This window comes from Lissotriton vulgaris, chromosome 2_1, assembly GCF_964263255.1.
Source record: "Lissotriton vulgaris chromosome 2_1, aLisVul1.2, whole genome shotgun sequence".
In the NCBI taxonomy this organism is placed as follows: domain Eukaryota; kingdom Metazoa; phylum Chordata; class Amphibia; order Caudata; family Salamandridae; genus Lissotriton; species Lissotriton vulgaris.
In genome coordinates, this window is record NC_141687.1 from 1,910,097,090 (window position 1) to 1,910,109,715 (window position 12,626).

Below are 12,626 nucleotides of genomic sequence, written 5' to 3' on the forward strand. Positions count from 1 at the left end.
CCCGCCTGCTATTGTATTGAGGCCCATAGTGATTTCTAACTACTTGAGAGGCCCAATTCACTTTAAAGGTGAATAAGTCACTACTCTGTATTTTGTTTGTGCATATCACTTCAAACCCTTAGTGAGTTCATTACCTTGGTGAGCTCTTACAGTACTCAGATTTGCACTGGGTTCTTGAACATCATTTTGACTGCATGGTTGAAAGAGACTTCACTGAAGTTCGGTATGCAAGACTCACGCTGGTGTGGCTGACTCGTGTGTGAGGTTTGGACATATGATGTAAGCATGTTGGCTTGATTCACAAACTGCATTTGGTAGTTTGCAAAGTTGTACTACTGTAGTACTACTTACTACAAAATTCAATTCACATATATATGAGTGTAATTCTCCACCTCTAACTCTTCTATCTTTTCTATGTGGAGATCCTCAATCATGTACTTTTACTACTGAGGGGCCGATTACAATCTCGTCAGGGAGGTCTCCAGATGGGTTCCAGTTCAAGCAAATCCGATTAGAAGCCTATGTTTCTGATCAAATCTTCCTTCTTTCTGAACAACCAAGGTGATGCGAAGATCTTGTCCACATCGACCGAATCATGTCCGAACCCGATCCTGTCAGTTCGACTTGTGTAGCCGAATCGTACCCTGCAATGGAGCTGGCTTCCGAGCAAGTGAGTACGATGCAGGGTTCGGACTGCCGCATTGACTCGGTCTTAGTGAGACGAAATCACTATGGGAATCGGACTTTGGCTCGGTTCACCCGGGGCCCTGTGAATCAGTCTCGTGGGGGTATGCATGGGTCCCCCTTTCCGTGCATGCACAGTGTGGCAAGCACAGTAGGGTGCCTGCCACATGGTGTACTCTTTTCCCCACCCACCCCTTTTTGCTATAGGAGCCTGTGTACACGTTTGGATTACAGGCACCCATAGAGTTCAATGGGAGTCCGAGCAAACCGAGTCCATCACCATACAAGTGCATTGGAATCAGAATTGGCCCAATTCTTCAGGAAAGCCCTCCAGATCCGAGTCGTACAGAGGGCTTTCCTAGCATGATGGTAATCGGCCCCTTAGTAGAAAATGTGGAAGGGACAATGGGAGTAGCTGGAAAAGGGGGCATACTTACTACTAAAAGCTAGGGAGGGTTAAGATGGGGTTTAGGGGGGATTTGTGACCACCCACAAAAGAGTTGGCCCTCTGCACTTCTACAGTTACTACAGCCAAGAACGACCCCAAATTCCAGTAAACGTGATTCAGATAATAGCTGGAGTACATTTGCTACTCATGATCAACAATAGGTACAGCAAGACCTTCCCACAAGAATAGTACAGTAGGGGCTTAAAATAAAACTTAATAGGAAATAATGGCAAGTTAAATTACATTATTTAAACTAGTTAAAAATATGAATAAGTGTAACAATGCTATTTTTCTGATAATAAACATTTATTACTTTATTTAAAAATATAACAATAATCGTTTTTTAGGTGCACATTAATGTAACAATATTTGTAATAAAATGTAATTACATTACTTTGATTCTGTAAATCACTCTTTCTATTTAATAATAAATAATTAATGTTTTTACTTTAATCTAACAGATTAAAAATAATTAAGTTCCAAATCGAAATTAAGTGAACAATGCTATAGCTTTCTGTATTTTGTTCAAAATGTCCAATAAATATATATAATTGATTTACATTAAAATTTAACATAAAAGTATTTCTACTTTTTATTTAGGTTTGTATTTATGTTTTTTACATTTTCTTTCACCTTACCATAGGGAGATCTCCACCACCAGTCAACGGTCTCCCTCTGGTAGAGTACAGAGAAAAAGTTAAAAAATATACATAAAATGTTCTTATGTTAAATATTGATATAAGTTAATTTTATATATTTATATAAAATTTATCAGAAAGTAAAGTAAAATGCTATAGTACTATTAACTTAATTTTGAATTAAATATTACGGGACATATTTACAATGTCTGGCACATCTCTGCAAATCAGCAGGTATGTGCCAGAACAGATGCATCACGCAATCCCCCCCTTGTGCCATTTACAATATGGCGCACAATGGTGCAAGGAGGGGCAGATGCATGACATATCTTGTGGCCAGGGCCGGACTGGCCATAGCGGGCATCGGGCGTTTCCCCGGTGGGCCACTAGGGTTGGGGGGCCGTTTTTGTTACTGGAGGACAGCAATGTCGGCCCCCTGTAACAAAATTGCCTGATTCCGGCCCTCGCAAACTGCTCGGCTGCACTCCCCCTCACTCCTGGGGGGGGGGGGTGCTGCTGAGCAGTTTGCCAGGGCTGGTGTCTGTTCCCTGTCTGGCCCTACTTGTGGTGTAAGGGCAGCCCATTGCTGGAACGCCCACCCTGCGACAGAACGCACACATGAAACTTGACGAAGGTTTCATGTGACGCAGTGCTTTACAATGTGACGCATCTGCCTAATGCGTCATGCTGTAAAAAAGGGATGCAACGGCGGCACAAATGTGTCACAAGGGGCTTGTAAATCTACCCCTCAGTGCCTTATTACGAGTTTGGCGGTCCAATGGAATGCCAAACTCATGGTGGTGGTGTGGATATTGCCAAACCAGTGATCCGGACGCACTATTACAAGTAGGGCATTCGGACCCCCATGGGACCACTGTGCTGCCAGGGATTCCTGAATGCTTGTGGTGTTGCAGCGGTCTTAAGGTCATAAGTTTGGAAGGGCAGTGGCATGTTACGATTTTCCTCACCGCCTCACTTTCACTGTGGTAAGCCCGCTGTTAAATATTTGGCAGAGAGGAAACTAAAGGGGCCCTACTTGGCCACCTTGTGCTTCTGGGTCTGGGATACATACTAGGGGGCACATGGTGCCCCCCTGTGAGCCATCCCCACTGCCTGCAGGGCATGGACATGAGAGTCCTTGCCCTACAGGAACTTGCTTTGACGTTCCCATAGTGATGCCTTTTTATAAGCACCACTGTAAATGTATGTAAATGTATTTGAGCTTGTAAAGCGCACTGCTACCCGTCCATAGGTCTCCTGGCGCTGTATAACTTTGGGGAACCAGGCCTGGCTTTCCCTGTGGGATGGTCCCTGTTGGGAGTCCCCAAGGTGGAGCCAGGCATCCCCGGAATTGATGGAGCGGTTGTGGAGATGAGGCAAGCTAATGCCCAGAGTTGCCGAGTGGAACCCCTGATTAGAGTAAGCACCGAAGTGAGAATTATCGAGTCCGCTGACCAAGGTTCACGACCCTGCCGCGTCGGGAATTGAACCCTGGTCCCAGGCCGACTTCTGCTCTTGGGTCTGCCGCCTCTAACCAGTGAGCCACACTGTGGGACTGCCAAAGAACCGCCAAATGTCAAAATCTGGTTTGAGGTGATTACTTGGGTTTGGTGGTTGGTAACTGGGTTAAAATTGATTTTATTATAGATGTATTTTAAAAAAACTCACCTAAAGTAATATGTTTATATTGATACATCATGTATAAAACTTTCAAAGGGGTGTGGCCAAAACCTCGATGGAGCGCTGCGAGAGGTCTGTCCTCCAGAGGCCGGCCAGTGGATATTTGAGCATTTAGAGGCGTGGGGGTGCAGTTGGTACCCCCCTCCAGCATGCTTTAGCCCCCTGCATATCCTGATTGGTACGACGGGGTCCTGCCTGCGATGATAACCCCAGAGAGAAGGGGAGGGTCCGCCGTGACGCTCCCGAACGCCATCTTGCCGGTGGCCGCAGGAGAGGCCTACGTACTGCTGTGGTCCCGGGACTTGTGACAGATCTGGTGGCCTGGGTATGGGATGCTGCTGGGGTGCTCCTTATGCCCCAGCGCCCCTGCGCCTGACTGCACGGGGCCCTAGACGACCAGTGCCAGCTTGAAGACGGTCCTGTCTGGAGGGCCATGTGGCTCCCTGTGCCAAGAACCTGCGGACAAGACGAGGCGCTCCCTGACCGCTCATCAGCCTGCGCGGGAAGCACAGTGGTGAGGTGGATGGTGTGAGGGAACCGGCAGAGAAGAGCGACTGCTGCACCCAGGGGTGGAGGAGCAGCCCCAGAGGGGGTAGAACGACACGGACCTATCGCTGCATCCTACGACAGCGCTCCCCTGGTCCTGAAATCACAAAGACACTGGGAATACTACGTTGTTTCTCTCCCCCCTTGGACTGTGTGGATTGAATGGGGGAGAGTGGATACCTGCGACACAGCGACCATATTGACGCTGGGGTCCTGCACGGCCTGTGCCCCCTGCCTGAGCTGGAAAAACAAATGGATCGAGGCTTGTGCAGGTGCTGCTTTGCAATACTCCCCTTTGGACAACAGCGAGGGACACCCCTTTACCACCTTGAATTGAAGCACAGACTCTGGAGAACAAGTACTTTGCCCACATTGTTCATCAGCCCTCCAGCGCTCCCCTGGGGTCTGCTCCACGCAGCAACCGGGAGGCCCAACTTTACAAACCCCACCTCACAGTCTGGCAATGCTCTACGGCACCCTGAGCATTATTGTCACTGGGCACTAGAAACTGCCTCTTTCGTCCTCCCTCCTGGTTTATGTGTGCTGCCCGGGGAGTAGACGAGGTGGCTGCGCATGGGGACCCCATCGCAACTGAGGGGTTGTGATTGATCTCGGCCAGGTCAAGGACGGATGAAGGGCCCGGGCCCCTGTACTGACTGACCCCCTGCAGCCACGCTAAGCATCGCAAAGCAAGCCGTCACCTGCCTTGATACTGTAGCTCCCTCCTTCTCAGCTCCTTCCTAAGGGCTTCGTTCGGGAGAAGGTGCGGTCGGACATCTTGCACAACCATGCTGTGCTGCATCTGGGGCCTCCAAACAATCCAGCCAGCACCTGGAGTATTGAAGGGCTTCGGCCTCCACACATGCAGCTTCCTGGCACCCACACTGGCTACAGCGCGCCCCCGGGGCCTGAACCACGCAGCAAACAGGAGGCCCATCTCCAGAAAGTTCACCTCGCTCAGGGCCCAGCGCTCTGCTGGGCCCTGGGCCTTGTTGTGGCTGGGCGCGTGTAGCTGCCTCTCTTCATTTCCCCCCTGGATTGAGTGTGTCAGTCGGGGGGCAGATGAGGTGCTTCTGCCAGGGCCTGGAGTGATGAGGGGCCGGGCCCCTGTACTAACTGACCCCTCGCAGTCCCGCTGAACATCACCAAGCAAGCCATCGCCTGCCTTGACACCACGGCTCCCACCTTATCTGCTCCCTCCTTAAGGGTTTTGCCAGACTGCCTGGGAGAAGACGTGGTCAGCCATCTTGTATGACCAGAGTTGTGCTGCTACTGGGGCCTCCAAGCACCCCCGCCTGAGCCCGGAGTATTGAAGGGCTTGGGCCTTCACGCGAGCAACTTTCCGGTCTGCACACCCGCCTGAGCCTGGAGTATCGAGGGGCTCGGTTCTGACCGTGGGCCAACCTTTTGGAATCACTTTGGATCCTGTGGTGAGAGGTGCCACCCCCAACTTTCTGGGCTGCTCCCTCTTGATCTCCCTCCCGAGGGCCCCCTGACAGCAGAGTACCCTGTCAGAGGTGTTGGAGTCCCTAGTGCTGGATGCTTGAGAAAACTCCTGCGGACTGGGCGCCACCCCCTTCCCACATCATGCCCCAAAACAAATCAGGGATAGCTGCAGTGCAGTCAGCACCCAAGGACACGTCAGTGGCAGATCTGTCGACCAAAACTACTACACAGGAGGATTCCACGATGGCCATCAAGCCAGAGTCCACTGAAACCAGCCCCATCACCCAGGTCTTCATGTCCAATTTCCTCCAGGAGATAAAATCCGAAAGCAGCTCTCTCAAACTGAAGGTCAAAACCTACCTTACGGATATTTGGCGTGATGTTACTGAAATTGGCACAAGAGTGGACGACCCCAAACGCACCCTCGACTCCCAAACGGAGGACAAGGAGGAGCTCTGGCGCCATGTGACGGTGCTTGAGGAACAACATGTCGAACTCCAAATAAAGTAGAAGTTGCCGGAATAACCTCAGCATATGGGGAATTCCACGTGGAGCGGAGGGTCAGGACATCATAACCTATGTTGCAGAACTTCTCCAGGCAGTCCACAGAGACGACAACACCTCTCCTCGAACACTGGACTGGGCGCATCGAGGTGCACCCCCACGTGGGAAAGCCAACCTGGTTCCTGATATACTGACCCGGGTCCACTTCTTAACGGAGATAGAGGCGATCCTCCAGGTATCTCGGCTGTTGAAGAATTGATGTACAAGGGTCACCACATCCAAATTTTTCAAGACCTCTCCCCGCTCACCCTGTGCTGCCACAGGGACTTCAAACGTGTGACCGACAAACTGAAGGAGTCCAACATTAAATACCAATGGGGCCATCCCTTTGCTCTGATTTTCCAATGAAAGGGAAAGGGCAGATCTCTGAGATCCCTTAAGGAGACCTCCCAACTGCTCCGCATCTCGCCTGAACCTCAGCCCTCCACCCGTACTTCTGCTGACTCTGAGTCCCGGACTCCTCTGCGTCCAGAGTGGTCAACGGTACAGCCTCCTTGCACTAGACCCTCTAAAGCCAGCCCGATGGCACTCAAAGCCAAACAAGACATTATCCACCATCTGACATCAACAGAGGCCGTCCAATCTTCGGAGGGAGGGAGCCCAAAGTCGGGCCTCCCTCCCCCTCTGGCTCAGGCGCTGGGATCGTGGATCCTTGATGCGATGTGCTTTCTTTGAAGTCAGAGGGAACTACCACTTCCTCCTGCCGACCCAGCCTCATGCCTCCTATGCAAATGCTTGTATTTGCTGGGGATGCCCTGGAACTCTGGCCATCTCCAATATCTTGTCGCCTGGGGGCTCTCCACAGACCGACCCCTGCGACATGATCCACAGTCAGTGGCAAATCTGTGGGCCAAAACTACTCCAGTGACTCCACAGGAGGTGCCACCTTCCTGAGCGTCCGTAACTGTTGGGACTCTTTCTGAGGCATGCAGATTTCTGCTCTTTTGCCCTCTGCTGTGCTGCACAGACATGGGCCTGTGATACGCTAAGGGGTTTTGAGTCCACTCCTGGGGAGGACCCCATGCCTTCCGATGTTAGTGTAGCGGGCCGGCCAATGGGAGGCAGACAGCAGCTGCTCTCTCAAACCTAATGGCCCACCCCACCATTTCTCTAGTACCTATGGGGAGGGAATTCCTCAGAGCTTGCCTGGTTCACACAACTGGGCCGCTCCTTGACTGGAATGGTCTTCTTTGGCCCAGTTGGCCTCATGACTGTCGGAGCAGTTATGGCAGGATATTCTGCACATTTGTAAAAGAGATGGCGTATAAAATCATGACTCATTGGTACTACACCCCCCTTAGACTCCCAAAAATGTTCCCCAGCTTTTCTCCTCTCTGCTGGTGCTGTCAGACTGTCCAGGGCTCCTTCGTGCACATATAGTGGTCCTGCCCTCTCATCAAAATCTTTTGGGGAGATGTTCCGAGACTTATTAGGGAGGCAGTGGGGTTTCGTATACGGAATGACCCAGGGATAGCCATTTTTGGGCTCCGTCCGAGATCCCTCAAATCCATGACACACTCGGACTGGCGCTTGATCTTCCACATGCTTACTGCTGCAAAACAGGTTATAGCGCTTCACTGGAAGAAGGCCTTTAACCCCCTGTCCTCAGTGTGGCTCACTCGACTATGGCATGTCATGGCGATAGAGCTCCTCTCTCTTAGACTTACCCACACTGATGCAAATTTTGAGCGCACTTGGCAGCCTCCAGTATCACACCTCTCTAAACTGGAACATGCCCGATCTGATCCCCCTCGCTTGAGAGCCCGCCAACCCTTCGCAAACCCCTTGCTTCTAAGGGGACAAGCCTGTGAGGACGAGATGGGGTAATTGGGGGAAGAGACCCGAACCCCTCCTGTGATATGACCGGACATGGTCCTAGTCCCAAGGCATTTGCCCACCCTTCCCGGGAGCTTCCCTGCACCAAGGAGACGCCACATCATTCTCTCTCCCCTCTTCTTTTTCTCTCTCCTTTTCTTTGTCATTCTTTCCCCTCTACGTCTTTCAATGGTGGGTCTCTCCCCTCTTTTCACCTCCCCCTTTTGTTTTGCAGGCCAGCAGATCTGGGGGTCTCCCCCCACCATTAGTTGCGGGTACTTTTTGATACCTGTATACAATGGTGACCCTTGGAACGACGAACACAGCTGGTATGTGCCGCACCTGGGAAAACCGTAACGAGGGTCTACATTATATTAGGGCTTACAGTGTTAGCCACAGACTGCACTATCCTTACTGAGGTACCCATTGGTGTTCTTTGGGGTCCTTTACAAGTTTAGTATACTCGCTCCCTACTGTTTAGTGACTGTTAATACTCAGCATTCTCTACCCCATTTGGCCCGCCTGGAGATGCAACTGTGCTAGTCCAGTTAGTTCAGCCACAGGTATTCATGTGACCCCGTCTGCTTGATCCGTACTGTTGCTACTGAGCTGGGTAGGGATCACTAGCCTAACTTTTGTACTGACAACAGCACCTGGCCTCTGGCCCTGTATCCTATTTTATGTACTCTGCAAAGTCCCTCATAGCCCAACTATTCTAAAACAACGATGATTACATTGTACTTTGCCTGCTATGTGCTGCCTCTTATTGCTCACTGCTTGGTGATTCTTGATGTTCGTTCTCTTTGCTGTGTATAAATTAAATTATAAAGAGATTTACACACAAATTTTCAATGCATTATGCAAATAATTACTAATTTCATTTCTTTTTTTACGTGTAAAAATGTTTTTAAAATATTTTTTCATGAAATAATATTTCTTTTTAGTTATATTTACACATTTTACAACAATTTAATGTTATATATATTTTTAAAACGTCAAATAAACTAGTTTAGTTATTTTAATTTAACATTATTTCTTATGGAGTTTTATCTTAAGTCTGTGCCTCCGTTATTTTCTTTGGAATGGTGTTGCATTATCAGTGATTGGCCATGTTTTGTTCTGGACTTCCTACTGCTCCTTTTTAGCTGTAGTATCTTACAGTCAAAAACGTGGCTCTATCAACTCTTTCATGGAGAGGAGACATGTCTGTCTACACCTTTGAGTAATTTTACACATGTAAATGGTGAACATACAAAAGTAGTAAAGTTACTCAAAAGTGTAATAGTAAACTATGTGAATAGCCACAGTTATGCCTATAATTTCTTTGTGTAAATAACTAAAGGCGAGTTCTCATAGAGGTATATAGTGGATAGAAGAAGTATGAGTGAATGGATTATAGCTTCCATATGCTGACCAGTTGTTACTCTGAGTTTAATCCAACTTTTAAGGCATTAGTAATGTGTTTACAGCCCTTCTAAATCCAAGGTGTTCTTTGATTATCCTTCGTCTCTTTGGAAGTGTGACCTTGGAAGTCTGTACAGACAAGATAAGCATGTTTCTTTTTAATGGGAATGAGAAGGTGTGGGGTCATATGTCATCTGAGAGCTCTCCTTTTACAGAATATTCAGAGTTTTGCTTGAAAGTAATGGGTCCTGTTACATGTATCACCCATTGAGTGTTGCAAAAGCTCAGCTACCAAGAGCTGCTTTCTTATTATTTTAGCTGGAAAATCAATGTAACTTTGAGGTTTTTGAAAATGATGTGCAAAGGCTTCATCTTGAGCCGTTTACCTACTGAGATCACTTTGCAGGAAGTTGAAAGGATGGTTGCAAACTTTGAGATTGAAAACAAGAGTGACATCTAGAATGCCTTACCTACCATGACCACTTGGTTATTTCATGGCAGGAATTTCACAGGAGAATCATAAAGGAGGATCCTTGGAAATATTTGGTTCAGGTGCTAGACATGGCACTCGAGAAGTGAGTTTACCAGTACCACTTGGATCATTCATAAGTTAGGTAGTGGTGAAAATAACATCTGGCAAGAAAATGGGAACTGTGTTTCAGGACCACTTTGAGTATTTTTGGAGTTAGGTAGATGAAGGAAACTCTGGGGTAACTCAAGTAGGCTATCCTAGATTACGGGGATATTTCTTGATTGGATGTCCAAAGATGGTTAACCTGTTTTGATAATAAGTGGTGGGTGGGATTTGGAGCCATCGAAGATCACCAGGACTTCTTGGATTAGGCAGTGGTGAAAAATCTGGTGCAGAAGAAACTACACCATCAGGCCGGACCATTTAGACACTTATTTATCATTTTATTTACTTATTGAGCCTGAACTATCAGACAAAGGTACCTTGCTGCTGTTAGATGCATAAGAGAAGCCCGGCAAGGGTTGAATTCAGTGTACATCCGCAAAAAGCTAATAAAAGGGACATTCCCATGATTTCAGATGTTTTCGGAAATTTAACAAAGAAGGTTTCTCTCATAGTTTCAAAGGCATTCTGTTCCATAGTCTAGCATGCTCCTAGGCCACCTCAGGAACATGGTGAAAATTTGGAACATTAAAGAGGATGTCCTTTTTAGAACTCAAGATGAGATTTTGCTTGTAAAATGAAAGCCTTTCAGATAGAGGATTTGGACGAGTATAAGGAAGCAATTTATGCACCGGGCAGAGGGACTTAAATGGTACACTTAGCTGGCATAGGCTCACATTTCCTGATTTTCAAAAGCAGTCTAGATGCTGCAGTTTGGAGTTGCACCAGTTAAAGTTTGTTTAAAGATTTTGCTTGAGAAATCCAAATACTGAGCATTGCAATAGCCTAGCTTGGCAGAAATAAATGCATTCATAATCTTTACTCTTTGTTGTACGGTAAAAAGATCTGTTATGCATTTCAGAACCCACAATTGGAAAAAGCATCTAAGATTTCATTTGATGTTTCATCATAAGAACTGAGTCAAACATGACAGCCTTGCGTTTAACACTGTGAGTAGGATTAGGCTTTTGGCCACTTGATGGGGCCAAACGAGTATCTCCAAGCAGATGTCTGACAAAAGGGGATACTATTTCTGATTCGCCTCCATGTATTTTAAGATGATTTCACAACATCCTTTTCTGGGATACTAAGGGCCTTATTATGACTATGGCAGTCTATTGGACCGCCATAGTCCTGGTGGTGCTCTGTGGACCACAGTCCACCCACCATATTCTGACAATGGCGGTCAGAATGCAGCAGAACCACTGCTACCGCCAGGGATCTGTGATCCATTGGGGTCTTTCAGCGGTTTGAGGCTTATAATATGCTGATGCTGCCACTGTGGCACCGCCAAGCATATTACTAGTTTCCTCACTGTCACAGTTTTTCAAAGTGTGATGGTGAGGAAACAAAGGGGGCCCTACAGGGCTCCTTGTTACCTCTGTGCCAGGGGATGCATGCAGGGGGGTACATGGTGTGCCCTCTCTGTGCATACACCCTCAGTTCCTGCAGGGCAATGACTTACTAGTCCATGCCCTGCAGAAACATGCAACGGTGTTCCTATTGCAGTTTCTTGCTAAGATTCACATAGGAGCGTTAGCACATCACTGATGTGGGCAAGCCGCTGCAGGACCACCTGACCTGGATTTCAGTCGGATCCGGTGGGCAGTTTCATTATTGGTTTGGTGGTCTTGACATGGCAGCCCAGTCCAAGACCACGAAACTCATAGAAAGGCCCATAGCATGCATGCCATTATGCAAACTTTTATATCATAATAAGTGCAGTTAGACAAAAATATCATATCAAATAGACCAAAGGGGCCATATATAATTTAAATAAAGGGGAAAAACACTGACTCCTGGTTGCACCCTTCAAGTCAACAACTTTGTTGTAGACAGGTGGGGCCTATAGTTACCTGGGTGATACTGGTATACAATACATTTCAAACACAGGTAAGACTCTATCAGCATCAAAAGCTCCAATAAAATCAGAGCCATCAGCACATCCTCATTTTACAGCAGCAAAGGTTGTCCAGAACTGCAGTCACAATGCCTTCAGTGCTACATCTTGCGTGAATATCCACCTTCATTGGATGGGGCAAAATGTGATTCCTGAAGAGGTGACAGTGGATTAAAAATTGCATGTTCAATTAGTTTGACCAGAAAAGGTAGTTGAGAAGGTGGTGTAATATTTACCACACATAAAATACCCAATGTTGTGCTTTTTAAATAATAGCCCAATTCAGCCCAGGTTCAGTGATGTATTAATGATTGGCTGGGCAACAAAAATTGATTTTAGCAAGAATTATTTATGTAGCCTTGTTGGAACAATATTAGGACTTGAGCCAGATGGCCTACTGTTCTCTATGAATGTCACATAGTTCTAATAATTCAATACAGAGAACTGGCTAAACACTTTTTTCTCTCAGTGGCATGCAGACAGTTTCATTCAGGGACAAGACAACAAGCAGAGCTCAAAGCCAAATGTAGTATAATAGCCAGTATTTTGTGCAAAACAAAATGCAAATCGATTACATTTTGCTGCAGAACAAGGCTCAGTCAGCTATCCAGAAATTTCATTAAACTCTTACCTGCCTGAGTTGCATGATGGTGCATTAGATCTGACACAGTGGTAGGTACTACAAAAACTACTAGAAGTACTTCATGAGTTCAGTGGATGGAGTAAGAGCAGGAGAAGAGCAAACTAGGCTATCTGGTACTCTCGAAGCTGAAGGAAATTAATAGTAATGAGATAGTAGATTTATGAGGGCCACACAAGGAATGGTGATTGCACAAACTGATGGCCACTCTGAGGGAGACATGGAGC